This window comes from Urocitellus parryii, chromosome 11 (assembly GCF_045843805.1).
Source record: "Urocitellus parryii isolate mUroPar1 chromosome 11, mUroPar1.hap1, whole genome shotgun sequence".
Taxonomy (NCBI): domain Eukaryota; kingdom Metazoa; phylum Chordata; class Mammalia; order Rodentia; family Sciuridae; genus Urocitellus; species Urocitellus parryii.
The window spans coordinates 2,967,581-2,982,437 of record NC_135541.1 but is presented as its reverse complement, the minus strand read 5'-3'; positions in this window follow the sequence as shown (position 1 = coordinate 2,982,437).

Genomic DNA, 14,857 nt, shown 5'->3' with positions numbered 1-14,857 from the left:
CATGTTTTAGAGTTGTTATTTGATTTTCCCGCGGTGTGTGATGATTTGTTAAGAGATGCTATGATGTATGTGGGGGTCCCTGCCTTCCCCAAAGAGTGTATAAAACTGCTGCAAACCCTGGGCTCGGGGCCTCTTGGTGTCACCAGTGGCTGTGTGTGTGTGCGGAGGACCCAGCTAGCTCGCAATAAACATCTTTTTGCTGTTTACATTGATCTTGGTCTCTGGTGGTCTTTTGGGGGTCCCAAATTCAAGCATAACAGGTCAACAAAGTTCTTACCTGGTTTTTAAGTGATACTTCCTGGGTCGTCCCCTGGCCACCAGCTGCTCTTAGAAACTACTTTTTTTTTTTTTTTAACCAAACCCAGTTACACTAAGGACACACAATTAGAGAAATCTAAAACACTCAGTGAAGCTTGTAAGACTTCCAGTGCTACGAGCTGGGCTCAGACCAGTCCTACCAGGTGTCTGGCCCCTCCCTCATGCTGCCCACCCGGCCCTGGTGACCCTCTCTTCTGACCACTCAGTAAAGACTCCATGGGCTGCCTTCCTTCTCTCAGCGCCGTTCCTGGTGCGGATTTTCCTTTTTGGATTATGAAAGTGTGATGAAGGGAGGGAAAGGCGGGGCACAGAGGAGTGCCGTGGTCCTTGGCTGGGGATCCAGGCAGCGGGAATGGGGCTCCCAGGAGGCAGTGACCAAGGAACCCCCTGAGATTCAACATCAGAACCACAGAGGCCGACGTTGGGAGCTAGGTCATAGGGCAGGAGAGAACCCCCTGGAGCCCAGTCAGCAATGCCAGCGACTCCTTCCCACTAAGCGCGAGTGTGAGCATGTGTGTGAGAGTGTGTGTGTGAGCGTGTGAGCGCGTGTGTGCATGTGTGTGTGCGTGTGAGTGCATGTTAGTGTGTGTGTGTGAGTGTGTGCGCATGTGAGCATGTGTGTGAGAGCGTGTGTGTGAGTGTGTGTGTGAGCATGTATGTATGCATGTGAGCATGAGAGCGTGTGAGCATGTGAGAGTGTGTGTGTGCATGTGTGTGCGCATGTGAGCATTATGTGCATGTAAGCATGTGTGTGAGAGCGTGTGTGAGTGTGTGTGAGCATGTGGTGTGCATGTGAGCATGTGTGTGAGTGTGTGTGCATGTGAGAGTGTGCGTGTGAGCATGTGAGTGTGTGTGAGTGTGTACGTGTGTGTGCATGTATGTGTATGTGAGCATGTGTGTGAGAGCATGTGTGAATGTGTGTGAGTGTGTGTGTGAGCATGTGTGTATGCATGTGAGTATGTGAGCATGTGAGAGCGTGTGTGTGTGCATGTGAGTGTGCATGTGAGCATGTGTGTGTGAGTTTGTACGTGTGTGCATGTGTGGTGTATGTGTATTGAGCATGTGTGTGTGAGCATGTGAGTGTGTGTGCATGTGAGTGTGAGGGTGTGTGCGTATGTGAGCGTGTGTGCATGTGATAGTGTGTGTGAGGGTGTGAGTGTGTGTGAGTGTGTGAGCGTGTGTGTGTATGAGCGTGTGTGTGTATGAGCGTGTGTGTGTGAGCGTGTGTGTGTGAGCATGTGTGTGAGTGTGTGAGTGTGAGTGTGTGTGTTCTAGCTGTGCTGGTTGGCTCCTGGGTACATATTCAGGATTTTTCCTTCATCTTTCTTCTTCCCCTTTTTCCCTTCACTCACTCGTCGTTTTGTCTGTTCTGACTGTAGAGGGAGAGTGTGTGTTCAGGTGTTTTGTCTGCTCTGACTGTAGAGGGCGAGTGTGTGTTCAGGTGTTTTGTCTGTTCTGACTGTAGAGGGCGAGCGTGTGTTCAGGTGTTTTGTCTGTTCTGACTGTAGAGGGCGAGCGTGTGTTCAGGTGTTTTGTCTGTTCTGACTGTAGAGGGTGAGCGTGTGTTCAGGTGTTTTGTCTGTTCTGACTGTAGAGAGTGAGCGTGTGTTCAGGTGTTTTGTCTGCTCTGACTGTAGAGGGCGAGTGTGTGTTCAGGTGTTTTGTCTGTTCTGACTGTAGAGGGTGAGCGTGTGTTCAGGTGTTTTGTCTGCTCTGACTGTAGAGGGTGAGCGTGTGTTCAGGTGTTTTGTCTGTTCTGACTGTAGAGGGCGAGCGTGTGTTCAGGTGTTTTGTGTGTTCTGACTGTAGAGGGAGAGTGTGTGTTCAGGTGTTTTGTCTGTTCTGACTGTAGAGGGTGAGCGTGTGTTCAGGTGTTTTGTCTGTTCTGACTGTAGAGGGAGAGTGTGTGTTCAGGTGTTTTGTCTGTTCTGACTGTAGAGGGCGAGCGTGTGTTCAGGTGTTTTGTCTGTTCTGACTGTAGAGGGAGAGTGTGTGTTCAGGTGTTTTGTCTGTTCTGAATGTAGAGGGAGAGTGTGTGTTCAGGTGTTTTGTCTGTTCTGACTGTAGAGGGTGAGCGTGTGTTCAGGTGTTTTGTCTGTTCTGACTGTAGAGGGAGAGTGTGTGTTCAGGTGTTTTGTCTGTTCTGACTGTAGAGGGCGAGCTTGTGTTCAGGTGTTTTGTCTGTTCTGACTGTAGAGGGCGAGCGTGTGTTCAGGTGTTTTGTGTGTTCTGACTGTAGAGGGAGAGTGTGTGTTCAGGTGTTTTGTCTGTTCTGACTGTAGAGGGTGAGCGTGTGTTCAGGTGTTTTGTCTGTTCTGACTGTAGAGGGTGAGTGTGTGTTCAGGTGTTTTGTCTGTTCTGACTGTAGAGGGTGAGCGTGTGTTCAGGTGTTTTGTCTGTTCTGACTGTAGAGGGTGAGCGTGTGTTCAGGTGTTTTGTCTGTTCTGACTGTAGAGGGAGAGTGTGTGTTCAGGTGTTTGGTTTGACTGTATTTGTTCTGGCTCTTGGGTTTTTTTTTCTCTTATCACTTCTTCTCTCCCCTCCTCCCCTCCAATCACAGACTCACTTGTCCTCTCCTCTTCATTCTCTATTTCTTTTAGTCATTCTTACTCCTTCTTTACAGCCATCACTTTCTACCTCTCCATTGCTTTAATCTCTGCCCACTTTTTGAATATTTCATAATTTCTTTTGCTTTCCTACCCCATTTCCTCTCCTCTTAATGAACTACAATTTTACTTCCCTAATTCCTGCCCCACCACTCATATGCTTCCATTGTCGGTGCCCTGGAAGACAGAACAGAGGACACAGAGCAAACCCACCTAAACATGGTCACATCACACTAGACAAAGGTGCCAAAAGCTGGAGAAAAGATGGACTATTCAACAAATGGTGCTGGCAAAACTGGAAATCCATATGTTCAAAATGAAATTAAGCCTCTGTCTCTCACCCTGCCCCCAGTGGTCCACTCAAAGTGGACCCAGACCTAGGCACTAGCAGAGACCCTCGCCTAACAGAAGAAAAATAGGCCGAATCTTCACCGCGTCGGCTTAGAATCTGAGCTCCTGACCAAGACTCCTAAACTCAAGAAGTAAAATCAAGAATTAATAAACGGGATGGACGCAAATTAAAAAGCTTTTTCTTGGCAAACGAAGCAATTAGTAATGTGAGGAGAGGGCCTGCCGATGGGGAGGACACCTCACCAGGTGGACCTGCGTGGACTCAGTGCAGGTCCAGTTCCTGGTCACTTACTGAGGTGGTGGTTCTCCATGCTCACCTGCTGCTCCCCTTGTGTGGTGTTAATGGTGTCCACCTCACATGGACACTGGACTCTTCATCCCCTGTGGCTGGTTTCCCGTTTTCTGAAAGGGGCTAGGACACCCCAACTTCACAGGAGGGGACTCACAGAGGGACTCACCCTTCCTGCCCACTCACTCAGCCAAGCTTCAACAGGACCTTAACCCACAGAGCAGGGGAGACGGGACCCCAAGACGATGGCTAGGCCCTGAGCAGTAGGGAGCAGAGGAGGGATCAGGCCCCACCCTGGGCTAAAAATCAGAGGAAGATTTCAGAATGATGGCTCAGAAGAACACAGTGTCAGAGCCGCCTTAACGGGGAGAACGGAATCAGGGCTTCTGCAGTGGAAAACTGAGGTGAGGCGTGAGCCCTTGAAACTACCCCCGGATCACACGGAGCCTAATGTGGAAGGTAGGAGACGTCAACGGCAGGGGACTGATTACAGAATATATGACTGTATACCAAAGGGCATCCTCACCAAGGAAGAGGAGGCAGCTTCCACAGATGAGCAAGCCCAAGACTTCTGAAAACCCCAGGAATCAGGCAAAAAAGCCTCCTTCCAAAGTTATAATCCCCCAACCAAGAACTCACACAGGGAAGGAAAGAAATTCCAGAGAAAGAATTTTAAATATTGATTATTAAAATGATTAATGAACTAAAAAAAAAGTCTCAAGGACAAATCAAGAGAGCAAAGACCACTTCAGTAGGATCATGGAGAGAAACTGCTCAGAACCCTGAACACAAAAGACAAATGGAAAGTGACCTGAAAATGTGACCAATAGACAACGAAGAAAACAGAGCTTGTGGCCTCGGAGACAGGGAGGCTGGAAAACTCAAGAGAAAGTAAAGAAAAAACGATCATCATCAGGATGTGCAAGAACTTTGGGACAATATTAGGAGAGAAAAGGTAAAAATCACTGGGATAAAACATGGCAAAAAAAATTACAGGCTAATGATGTTGAGAAACTTTTTAGTGAAATAATAGAAAGATTTCCAACCTGAAGAATGAGAAGGACAGCCACCTGCAGGATGGATGTGGAGCCCTAAATAGACAAGACTGAATGAAAAAGAGAACCTTTCCAAGACACATTACGATCAACTGCCTGACAGAGAATAGGGATACGAGGATCTCTTGTAAAAGAAACATCAGGTCACATTTAAAAGTCGATCAGTGAGACTCACTTCAGACTCCTCAACTCAGAACCTAAAACCCTGGTGGACTTGGAAGGAGAAGATCCAAGCTCTGAAGGAAAGTGATTGCCAGTCAGCGTTGCCATGTCCAGCAAAACTATCCCTCAGAATCAGGAGAAATGGAAACTGTCCACGATAAGGATGAACTCAGAGAATCCATGACCACTAAACCAGCACTACAGAAAATATTTCAAGAAATGCTACACAAAGAGGAATTCAAATACAAACCCCAGGGTTCTCAAATGGATAAAGCTCCCCAGAAGAGCAATTAAACAAATGAGAATTCAGAGTAAATAAATCCATGAAATAAACCAAAAGACTAGAATAGTAATAAACATTTTTCCGTAAGAAGTCTTTTTTTTTGTACTAGGGATTGAATCCAGGGATGCGTAATGACTGAACCACATCCCCTCTCCCCTTTTTATTTTATTTATTTTTTTAAATTTTGAGGCAGGGTCTCACTAGGCAGTTGACAGCCTTGCTAGGTTGTGGGGGCTGGCTTTGAACCTGCGGTCCTTTGCCTCAGCCTCCTGAGTCACTGGGATCACAGGCGTGCACTAACATGCCCAGAAATAAGTATATACACAGTCTTAACTCTCCAATGAAAAGATAGGCTGGCAGAATATATTTAAAAACTAGGCCCAACTATCTGCTGTTTGCATGAGACTCATAAGCAAAGAGGCTAAAAATAAAAGGATAGAAAAGATATGCCATCAAGTAAAATACAAAACCAAGCAGAAGAGCTCTTCTTATATCTGACAAAGCAAATTTTAAGCAAAATTAATAAGGTACAAGTGATGTCATTACATATTGTTCAAGGGACTAATCAAACAAGAAGCTGAAATAATAGTAAATATCGATGCCCTAAATATTGGTACAAAGAAATACAGGCTAAGGGCATATCATTCCATAAGTCAAACACTTTCTGATCCCAGATAGATCCTAATACAATAATGCTGGGTGAGTTCCGTCACTCTTCTCCATAAGAGAGAGGTCATCCAGACAAAATTAATAAAGACACTTGTAACCTAAATACACTATCAATCAAATGGACCCAATAGACATTTACAGGCGATTTCACCCAACAACATATACTTTCTTCTCAGCAGCTCAAGACACCACTTCCAATGTAGACCATATTTCAGGACACAAAGCAATTCTTGGCAAATACAAAAATATCAGTATTATTCCATACATCTTATCAGTTCAAACTGAATTGAAATTAGAAACCAGCAGCAAAGCCTTAGAGAAACCCCAAACAAAACAAAACAAAACAAAACCCGGGGAGATTGAACAACACTTCTAGGTATGGATCCTAGAATAAATTGGAGGGGAAATTCAAAAATTCCTAGAATTAAACAGGAACAGTGATAGAACATGCCCAAATCTCTGGAACACTGAAGGCACCTTGTGCCATTGGAACCCTCCAGCCCAAAGGAACATAAGGGCTATTGTTTCTCCAGCATCTGACAGAAATCAGATGAACCCTGGAGTGGTCCACACCCATGTCAGCCCCTTTGCCAAGGGAAAGTTAATACATTAAGTGCCCACATTAAAAAACAGAAAGATACCAGACGGATAATTTGATGCTATGTCTCTTGGCCCTAGGAAATCAGGAACTCAGTACTTCCAAAACCAGTAAAGAGAGAAAATAATATCGGAGCCAACACTAATGAAATAGAGGACAAATGAAGCAGAGTTTGTTCTTTGGAAAAATGAACAAGATTGATAAACTTCTAACCAAAAATGACCCAAAGAATAAGAGATTAGAGCCAAGTCAACAAAATGAGAGAGGAAAGAGGAGATATTGACATAGACAGTTCTGGAATCCAGAGGGTCATGAGGGACTATTTGAAAACTTACATTCTAATGAATTGGAAAATATAGAAGATATTGACTAATTTCTAGATGATATATATATCACTAGCCAAATTGAACAAAGAGGAAGTAAGACCCTAAATAGATCGATATCAGGCAATAAGATTGAAGCAGTGAGAAAAAGTCTTTCAACAAAGAAAGTCCAGGACCGGGTGGACTCTCATGTGAGTTCCACCAGACCCTTAAAGAAGAACTGGTACCATCCTCCTCAAGTTATTCCATGAAATGGAAAGGGAGGGAGCACTCAAACTCATTCTAGGAAGCTAGTATCACCTTGATACCAAAACCAGATAAGGACCCAGCAAGGAAAGAAAACGACCTACCAATATTCCTGATGAACATTGATGCAAACATCCTTAATAGAATATTAGCAAAACACATTAAGAAGATAGCACACCATGATCAAGTTGGATTCATCACAGGGAGGCAAATATGATTCAATATATGTAAGTCAATAAATCAATTCATTGCATCAGTATAATCAAGGAAAAATCACAATTATATCAATAGATGCAGAAAAAAGCATTTGAGAAAATTCAGCACCCATTCATGTTAAAACACTGAAGAAACTAGAGACAGAAGAAACCTACCTCCAGGTCACCAAGACAACATATGATAAGCCCAAAGCTAATGTCATACCAAATGGAGAAAAGCTAAAATTCAGGAAAAAGACAAGGAAGTCCATTCTCACCACTCTTATTCATTTATTTTTTTCAAATCTAGCCAAAGCAATTAGGCAAAAGAATTAAATAAAGGGATACAATAGGAAAAGAAGTCAAATTATCTCTGTTTACTGATGACAGGAGCCTATACCAATGGGACCCCACAACTCCCCACTGAAGACTCCTAGAGTAGATGAACAAATTCAGCAATGCAAGGGTACTGGTCTTGGAAATCAGGGGCCAGTCTCCATTCCTCCAGGGCTGAAAATCAAACGTTTGAGAAATGCTGGGGCAGGCGTAGGAAACAAGTTTTATGTAAGGGATAGGCTTATTTAAGGGATAGGCCTCTCCGGGAGAAGGGGACCGGAACTGGTATTTGTGGGAGTAGGACTTCTAGTTCCTTTATGGGTCTCAGGTTTCCTTCTCTCTCACCCCCTTCCTCTGTCTGGCCTATGTGACCCAAAGCAGGAAAAGACCCACCCAAGGGGAACTGGTTGGCAACTCCTTCTGTTGAAAGGACAACTCCCTGGAAGTGTAGGTGAACTTGGTAACGGGGATTGGAGTGGGGAGTGCTCCTTGTAGTTGAATGATCCCCCATCTTCCTGACCTGACCTCTTGTCACCTGTGCTGACTGTCACTATCTCAGCAGCAGGATACAAGATCAACATACAAAAATCAATAACTGTTTTAACACTCCAAGAATGAATTATGCTGAGAAAGAAATCAAGATAGCCTCAAAAATGATTTTAAAAAATAATCCTGAGGAATAAAACTAACTGAAGAGTTGAAAGAATTTCTACAATGAAAATTATAAAACACCGAATAAAGAAACTGAAGACCTTAGAAGATGGAAAGACCGACCGTGTCCATGGATAGACTGGGACCCAGGCAAGTGCACATGACTCCACATTCCTCCCTCAGAATCATCACAGGCCTTTCCCTGGGTCACTACAGTTCAAAGTCAATGCCTTGAAGTCCAGCTACTCTGACGTGAGCAAGAAAATGCGTATCCTGGGGTTCCAGTGTTGGGTTCAGAATCCTTCTCCATCGGAATCAGACTCACACCCCCAGAAGGTCGGCCTGGCTGAGGCAGAGAAGAGAAGGTCCTGTTCAATACAGAAAGATGAAGGACAGATGCACTGGGAGGGGTTGATGGAGAGACGCCTCTCTCTGCCCCACGGATGTCTGCTAACAGCCTGGACCTTAGCTTCCTCCTGGCAGAGATATTTGGTCTGGCCCATGGATTGCACCACCCCTGCCCCACCCACGCGCCCTCACCAGCGGCTCCTTCCCGAATTGCTCCACCTCCCCTGTGGACTCCTGCCTTTGAGGTCATGGGTCATGCACCCTGGTCTCTCGTGGCCGTGTTAACTGACCCGATGCTCTTTAGACCGTGGATGGAGGGCCTCGGTTGACTGTGAAGCCAGCCACTCCGCACGATGCAGCCCTCAGCTCCTCACCTGCCAAACAGCACTCTGATTCCCCACGTGGACCCGGGTATCTCCTGAGAGGACACCGGTCCCCTGGCCCGCAGGCGGCTCTCTCCCCGCCAGGCAGTAACAGCAACGCACTCTTGCTGGGTGTCGTAGAATCATAAAGCAGAACCCAAGGGGCTTCTCCCACGTGTGACTGTGACTCAGCCAATCGCCTTACAGACGTGGCTGAGCCCCACCCCAGCAGCACAGGGGACTGACGAGGTCTGCTCAGCTGGAGGAGGGAGGAGGAGGGAGGAGGAGGGAGGAGGAGGGAGGAGAGGGATCAGGGAGAATATCGGGCACAAAGGGAAGGTGACTTTACTCTGGAAAGTCTGACCTGGCTCTTGGGGGCCAACGCTCCCCAGCAGTGATCTCTCATTGCCCATGCTGGGTCACCCCCAAGTCAAACAGAAGGACCACGTTCCTGAGTCCTGACCCTCTGCTCCCATGAGCAGGTGAGCACGGACCGTGTACGCAGGGCTGGCTGGAAGCAGCTCTCCCCGCACAGCAGGCCCGGGCTCCACCCCGAGGTGTGTCACAGGCCTTGAGATGTCTCAGAGGCCTCCCGAGTCCCACCTCCAACTGAGAACCTGGATCTTGTTTCACAGATCCTCCCCCGGGCTTGCCGGAGTCACCTTCTGGGTACAGACCCTTAACCGCTCAGAAATCCATGTGAAATGCCTGTTGTGCAAGATGGTGGGGATCTCTTGACAGTTTACAGGCTTCAGAAGAACAGGCGTGGGACCTGGAGGAAAAGAAAGCCAGCCGTAGGTTCATGTACAAGGGTTTGTACTCTGTGGGAGTCCAGAACTGATGTACTTGGTGGGGCTTGTGCCGTCACGGTAATCGTGAGAGTGATAGCATTGCTAGCGGTGTGTCATGAGCACTGGTAATACTAGAGTAACAGCACAGTAACAGCAGAAGAAGAACTTTAGCAAGAGCGCCACAGTAACGTCTGGACCAGGGCAAGGTACTGTATAAATATTACTCTGTAGAGCATTTTCTTGGTCCAAATTCTTGTCTTCTCCATGTTCTGGCCTCGTGACCTTGAAGGAGCGATTCCACCTCCTGATGCCTTTCTGCCCTCACCTGGGAAGACCACACACCTGGCCCAGGTGACGTGAGCACCATTACACATCCAGCATGGAGCCTGCCGTGCGCGGGGCATTGGATGCTTGGTAACAATGTGGTGACCTCAAGACCTCGGGGCATGCAGAGATACGCGTGCCGTGGACTGCCTCTGGGCAGTTCAGGGGTGCACTGGTGAATTTTGAATGTCCACTTGAGTGGGCTTTGGAGGCCCAGACGTTTGGCGGAGCATCATTGGTGGGTGTGTCTGTGAGGTGTTTCTGGAAGACACCAGCATTTCAATCAGTGTCCTGAGTGAGTCTCCCTACCCTCACCAGTGTGGGCTTCATGCCGTCCACTGGGGGCCTGAGTGGAGAAAAGTCCCCCAGCAGGGCATCCTCTCTGCCTGACTGCTGGCCTGGACACCCCTCTTCTGCTGTCGGACGTGGGCGCACACCATGGTTCTCCGGGTACTGAGGCCTCTGAGCTGGACTGGAGCGCCCACCTGCCCTCCTGGGGGTCCTGCTTGTGTGTGGCTGTCGGAGAGAGAGACTTCTCCGCCCCGTCATCGTGTGGGCCAGTGGCTCTTCTACCTGTGGCTTCTATGAGTTGTGTGTCCCATGAGTCTGGGCTGGGCTGGCCTTGCTCTTGTCTCCGGGGGCTCTGAACTGTGTTGTCCTTGGCTGGGGCACCGTGGCTGGGCTGGTCCCCAACCTTCCTGTCTTCTTGGGCATGGCAGGAGGGCATGGGAGGGACTGAAAGCCAGTCAGTGCCAACCAGTCCAGTGCTTCCCTGACGCGGCTTGCAGATGGACTGACGCCCCATTGGTCCAGGCGTGTCTCCAGCCTAGGCCAGGGCGGGCAGTCATACCCCCGCCCCCCCACGTCCCCCTGTAGAAGGGCACTGCTGATATGGCCAAGGGTGTGGACCTGCGTGGATGCAGTCTTCGGGAATGGTGCCAGCGTTCGCTCCAAAGTCTGCCCGAATTCTCAGCTGTACTCAGGTGGGCTGTGGCCAGGAGTGGACTTCTCTGAGCACGTACAGAAAGTGCCAGACACCGTGGTAAGGTGACCCTTTGTCACATGGCCAAACTCTCCTTTGTGGGGTTGCAAATTTTAATACCCCAAATGAGTTTGAATCTGATGCGCTGATGTTCTTCCCTTCCCAGGGGGACGAGGAGGAGGTGGCGGTGTGTGGGTTGTGACATCATCCTGAGACATCTTATCTAAATCCTCCTAACAGATGTTTGGTAAAAGGTGAAGCTGAGACATAAGCCTCTTAGAGGTATTGTCGAGACTCACAATCGCCTGCCACACATGGTAGCAGCGCCCGTCCACCCAGGTGGCCCCCATGACACACCTTATCAATACTCCCCAGACTCGGCTCTGTGCTGCCAAAGCGCAGGTGACTTTGAAGCGGAGAAAGGACTCCTTTGTGCATAGGAGAATGGGGCGGCACAGACCACTGAGTGTCTGGAAGGGAGTCGCTATCGTTTGGACAGATCTTATCTTGCTTATTTTTTAGAAGAAGAATGTCAAGGATCGCCCAATCGTCTGTCCGGAAGGAATCTTGGGCCTCATGGAGTTGTCGTCTCTGCCTTCCTCGAGCCTGTGTGGAGAGTGCGCCCACCCTTCCCTGCACCCAGGAGGGCAAACCAGTGTCTCTGGAAGCCCTGCCTGTCACTCCCCTGGGTGGCTCTGGCCACCAGACGAGCCGAGCTCATGACTGATCTGCCTTTAACAGCCCAAAATGGGAAAAAATGGGAACCTGGGGAGGTTCCGGAGGGTGGGGTGGAGGGCAGGGTCTGCAGCCCAGGGACAGCCAGGGGGCTGGACGCTGCCCACCCTGGCAGGAGCTGCCCGGCCCCGATTAGCGTGCCTGTGGTTCTGTCAGGACTGGGCACCTGATCCTCGTCCCCCAGCACCCTCTCAGCTATGAGCTCCCAGGGCCGAGGACACAGTGCGTTGTACTGATCCTCATTTTCATGTCTCTGTCTGAGAAAGATCCTCAGAAGATGGGTGGGTGGTGTTGAGGGGACAGGGCAGGGAGGAGGCGGGCGCAGGGCCTCGCAGAGTTCAGAGAGCCACTTGCCTCCACCACCCAGGCTGAGGTGTCCGAGCAGCTGAGTTCTCACTCAGCAAAAATGTTTAAAAAGGATTTGGAGGAGAATTTTTTTTTAAACCTTAAGCAATATGATCACTATTTTGGTGAAATAAAACAAGATTTGTCTATTTATTTATCGTGAAACCACTGTATTGGCACGAGAGTGGTGTACACAATCTGTGTGATGAGCCAGCTCCTTACCTTGGAGGCTGGGTGCACCTGGGAAGCGCTTAGTGGGTGCACGTGCCGGTCCTGCTGCCTGCCTCCTCCCACCTTCTTCTCTTACCTTTGTGGTAAGAACTCTTAACAGGAGCACAATCCCCTGGGCCAGTTGTCAGCTGTGGGTGACATGTGCATCGGCTCCTGGGATTCACTGCCCCTGCGTGGAACTCTGGATCCTGTGACTGCCCCTCCCTGGCTCCCTCCCTTGGTCCCCCCCTTGGTCCCTCCCTGGCTCCCTCCCTTGGTCACCACTGTGCTGCTGTCTGGGTTGGCCACGCTGGGCTCCTCCTGTAGTAATCTCGCAGGGTCTGCCCTCCTGGGTCTGCCTCCTGCAGGTTCATCCAGCTGGTTGTGAATGGGGGTCTCCCTCCTGTTTAGGGCTGAGTGATGTCCCGTGCAGGGGGATGGGACACTTCTGGATCCGTCACCCATCCGCAGGCCCGAGGCTCCCCCATCTCTCCACTGCCACAATCAAAGCTGGGAGGACGTGTGAGGGCAGATGTGGCCAAGAGAGCCTTTGGCTGCACACCCAGAACTGAGATTGCTGCATCCCGGGGCAGAGCTCTTTGTGGCTCACAGGGTCCCTCTGGATTGTCCCCGAGTGGTGTACCATCAACGTCCTGGCAACAGTGGGCAAGGCTCCCTCCCCGCCTCAGCCACACAGCACTGCCTGTCTCTGGGGTGACGGCCACCCTGGCCACCCCCGCAGGTGGGAGCTGCATTTCCCTGACAATGAGCTTCACGGAGCAGCTTGCAGACACCTGTTGGCCATTTCCATTTCTTCTCTGGACCAATGTCTCTTTAGTTCCTTTGCTTATTTTTAGTTAGGTTGTTTGGTTTTCTGCTACGGAATTATAGGAGTCCTTTGCGTATTTTGGACCAGCAATACCACTGTGTCTCGGGTCATGTGTTCTAATCACATATTCTTTTCCTAGTACATTTTGAAATAAATGCCTTCCTGTGAACGCCAAAGGTCTTGCCACCCCGGGAACCCTCCTCCCACTGACCTGCAGCATCCAGGGTGGCCTCTGCTGCCCAGCCCTGGATGCCCAGGCTTCTTCCAGGCAAGTTCAAGTCCATGTGCTCCAGAAAGACCCCCAGGGCCTGGGCTGTGTGGAGTGGAAGGAGGCTGGGCCCCAGGCAGGCGCTGGCTCTCGGTCAGCACAGGGAGAGAGGTGCCCAGGGGGCCGCTTTGGGTCCAGGTCCCTGTGACCTGAGTGGACTCCCCTTCCTCCCTCTCTCTGCCTTCCTCCTCCTCCTCTGCAGCTGCGTGAAGCCCCCAAAGAAATGGCAGGCCGCACTCGAGCAGAGGCGAAGACGGCGCCCCTGAGGAACACTTGGGATATTTCCCCCCCAAAAAGCCAGGGCTCCCCGGAAGAGCCACTCGGCCTCTGAGCTCATTCCAACAGGGAGCTGGTCTCCAAAGGGGCCAGGGCGAGCATGTGCGAGAACCCGTCCCCAAGCCAGAGCTCACTAGGAGGGTTGGGGAAATAGGCCTTCGTCTCCCTCAGGCTTTGCTGAGCCGAGCTGGGCGTCTTCTGTACCAGGAAGGCAGGGGACCATGGCTGTCCCACGAGGTGAGTCGGGGGACTGGGGGAGAGCCAGGGCCAGTGGTGGAGTTGGGGGGGGACATCTGCCTTCAGGTGCAGGGGCTGGTGGGGTCCTCTGGCGGTCCTGCTTGCTGAAGCAGGCTGCAGGTTGACACGAAGCCCGGTGTCCGTACTGCCTGTGACACCACGGATGTTAGAGAGGGATCGGGGGCATGGCCCGTGGGTGGTGACTCTCCTGTCCCAGGCTGAGACCCGGGTGTCTTGACGCTGCGCCCAGTAGTTATCAGGCCCTGCTTACCTACCGCACTCTCAGGTGCGTGTGAGTCCAAGGGACAGAGCGGCAGGCCAGGGCTCCCGTTGGCCCTCTTCCTTGTGACCAGTGTGACAGTACGCTTGTCACCGGTGGACACAGTCCCACGTGGTGCCACAGTGAAGCATGTGATAAAATGATGGGGTAAAGTTAGGTAGTAATTAAGATGAGTTAATTATACATTTCTTGAAACTCTAATTAAGACTCCTTTAATGGATGTCTCATTTCCATCATTCTCAGGGCATTGAGACCCACGAAAACCGTTTTGTGAAAGCTCAGTGATGCGTCAGCAATGATATTTAATTCTCAGCTGAGTGAACTTTAATCAGCAGTGTTATTACAGGACCACAGAGCAGGGTGCCAACCTCGCTGCCAGGGACCACACTTTATTTATGGGGTCTCAGGGACCTCATCGCCAAGGAGTTCAGACAAGCAAAGAAATTTTAAAAAATCCACCCTTGAAGAGGAAGCGGAACCCTGGAGAAGGGAATCCAGCTGAAGAAACGCCCACTGGCTCGGGGACGGGGCTGCCTCCCAGTCCAGCTGACAGGACGCAGGGGCCGCTGCACGCAGGATGTGGGAGCCTTTCCCGTGAGCGCTCCACAGGAGAAACACGGCGGGCGCAGTTAGGGGCGCAAACCGTACGACTCGATGGAGTTCTGTGCATTGAGCGCCCCTGTGTGAGCACCCGAGGTCCCCGGCCGGCTCCAGGACACGGCCAGCACCTGTGCCCCTCTGCCATTCCCACCCGGCTTCCCACCGTCTTCTGGTTTCCAGGGGGACCCC